The sequence below is a fragment of the Fundulus heteroclitus genome, chromosome 2 (genome assembly GCF_011125445.2).
Source record: "Fundulus heteroclitus isolate FHET01 chromosome 2, MU-UCD_Fhet_4.1, whole genome shotgun sequence".
Taxonomy (NCBI): Eukaryota; Metazoa; Chordata; class Actinopteri; order Cyprinodontiformes; family Fundulidae; genus Fundulus; species Fundulus heteroclitus.
In genome coordinates this window covers 16,119,571-16,122,433 of record NC_046362.1, presented here as the reverse complement: position 1 = coordinate 16,122,433, position 2,863 = coordinate 16,119,571, and the positions used below count along the sequence as shown (strand labels likewise).

Here is a 2,863-nt window from a genome sequence, read left to right as displayed (position 1 = left end):
TCTTTAGCCATCATACTATTAATGTGGCAACCATTACCCTACTTACTCATATACAAGGCTTCATTAAAATCTGAAAAAAAACTTGTCTAGAACAACAACAAAAAAAATCAACAACAAAAGATCTGCTCAATCTGTGCAAGCAGATTTGCACATAGATAAAATACACGTTTTAAATATCATACTAAACCAGCAAATATAAAGGTTGTTTTTTTTTTTGTGTTTGTTTTATGCTAAAATGTATTTTCATATGTTTACATTGAGAAGTAATAACACAGAAAATGGGGGGGAAAAAGGCAGGTTCCACCGAGATTTGAACTCGGATCGCTGGATTCAGAGTCCAGAGTGCTAACCATTACACCATGGAACCACGTGACAGCGCGTCTCCCGTACTCAACATTGATATCACACGTATACATTATATTTCACTGTATATTTGTTGTTTTAGGTTTCGTTGGTCCCGCGACCCCACGAGGGATTAAGCGGGTCAGAAAATGGATGGATGGATGGATGGGTTTCGTAGGTATAAGGATATATAGGCTGTCAGAGAAGCGCGATCTGTTGTCTTTATTTTCACATACTACTCCTTCTACGATCAACTGCTGCCGCCTAGTGGCCACTGGGCTAGAATGGTTATCTGCCTTCTTCTTGCAAGCAGAAGGCAGATAACCATAACCATAACCAGAGCCCAGCCGTCTTCCAACACAAAATTCAAGTAAAATTAGAATTACAATTAAATAGAAACATACCATTTGTGGAATTAAATATTCTTATCTTATTACAATTGTATGCGTCAGAAATGTTGAATTTGTTCTTCATTGTTAGTCTAAGCTTCTTGAACAAGTCAAGGCCAAACATGTAATGCTGAACTTTATTGGAAGCCCTACATTGGAGGACAAAAATATTCATAATCAAAACTTTTATATGTGTTTGGTTTTGAGAACATTTTTTAACTTGACTCATAATTCAGACCAGTTTATAGGATCAGGACTTTAATAATGGACATCTAAAATTATGATTTTACATATGTAGAATCATTTTACACACACACACACACACACACACACACACACACACACACACACACATATATATATATATATATATATATATATATATATATATATATATATATATATATATATATATATATATATCCTGTGGTAGAGGACCCGAGCTTGGGAAATGGAGAACCATCCACCTGGTTGGAGCAGGGTTATATATATATATATATATATATATACATATATATATATATATATATATATATATATATATATATATATATATATATATATATATATATATATATATATATATTTAGTGGGAAGGTATGTTTTAGGTATGTTTTAGGCTACAGTTGCCTAATTCCTCTAAAGTTTTACTAGACTAGAAATGAACAAGCATTACTTGTCAGTAAATCACAGTCTGCTATGAACACTGTATGATTAGTGTATAATACGGTTTCTTTCAAAGAACTTAGTCCTTTGAACACTAATCTCTTCGATTCAATTAGATAATCCATTTAACTGCCGTTCTCTCCTTACGCTGCTGAAGGGCTTATTTCTATGCTGAGTTATGTCTGTCAAGGTACATTTCCATCTGAAATTGGGTTCAGCTGGATGCAGAGTTAGTGAAAATCATAAGCCCGACAGAGATGAATACTGATTATACACTTAGAGTAGCGAGGCAAAGATTCAGCTCTGGTCTGTTGGATGCTCACAGTTCCTGTGGCAGGACGTGACAACAATAAAGATCTGCAGCTGAGCTCTGCTATGGATTTAGTCTCTCCAAAGTGCAGCCAAAGGATGCATATTTAAATGAAACTGACCCTGCTGGCGGTATTCTTTTTCGCAGGGATATTTATACAGCCAGACATTTGTTACTCATGCGTGAAATATTCATGATGAAAGTCAAACATTTTCTCCCAGTCACTGATTTTTCATGCGAGGACAATATAAAATATCTTGTAATCTAGCCTCTCTAAGATCATTGCAGCCATTTTCTTCATTGGCATTAAATCATCTCCCATCTGAATGCTTCAAACGAGCAAACTACCAAAACTTTTGGTTTTAAAGAGGTGCTCATCTTCAAGAAATGCATTTTCTCAACAGCTCCTGGCTGCTACTTACAGCCCTTGACCAAATGGAGGAGCTCTTTCACACAGGATGCCTGCTTACCCTATGTTTTCTGACTAACGACGTGCTGCAATACATCCAGTAGCGGTGTTGCTTTTAAGAAGTTGTTTTAACATACTTAATAATCCGGCAACAAACACCTCAGTTTACTTTACTCTGTGGGGCAACCATTGCAAAGCCTTTAATCTTTGATACTTTTCACTGCGTCAGTACGTGTCGTGCAAGAGCATTTTCCCTTCTTAAGGTTTTTCAGATGTAGTCTTGTTGCCATCACAAACTTCAGCTTATATTATCAGGTTGTTTTGGGATAGGTCAGAGCAATGAAGGCATTTCAAAAGTCACTGGATTGGTGAACAGTGAGTCACCTTGTGAGTCATCTATTCTTGGTATAGGCACCGCTGCTGAATATTTCACAGAGCTCTCTTCAGTCCAATACTAAATGAGTATGGCCTCATTGAACCTTGTCAACACATGGCTGTCCAGTTAAACTGACCACCCGGATAAGGGCAGCGTCATTCAGAGAAGCAGCCGAGAGGCATGATGGAGGTGCTGCACAAATGCACAGCTCAGGGGAATAATCTGCTGGTTAACTTTATGTTGTAGACTACTCAAATTTTGAATTTTGCCTTCATGGACCAGCGGGAAGAAGAATAAATTGGTGGTGAGGCCAACACAGGGGATTGTGGGATGCCGTCTACCAGATCTGGACACAGTTTATGCTACATGAG

At 37.3% G+C, this 2,863-nt stretch overlaps 1 non-coding gene across 1 annotated transcript; it reads right to left on the bottom strand.

The window, feature by feature from the left end:
• Nucleotides 1-295: 295 nt before the first annotated feature.
• On the bottom strand, nt 296-367 carry trnaq-cug. Its single transcript has one exon. It is a non-coding gene; the product is annotated as a tRNA-Gln (tRNA).
• Nucleotides 368-2,863: the final 2,496 nt, after the last annotated feature.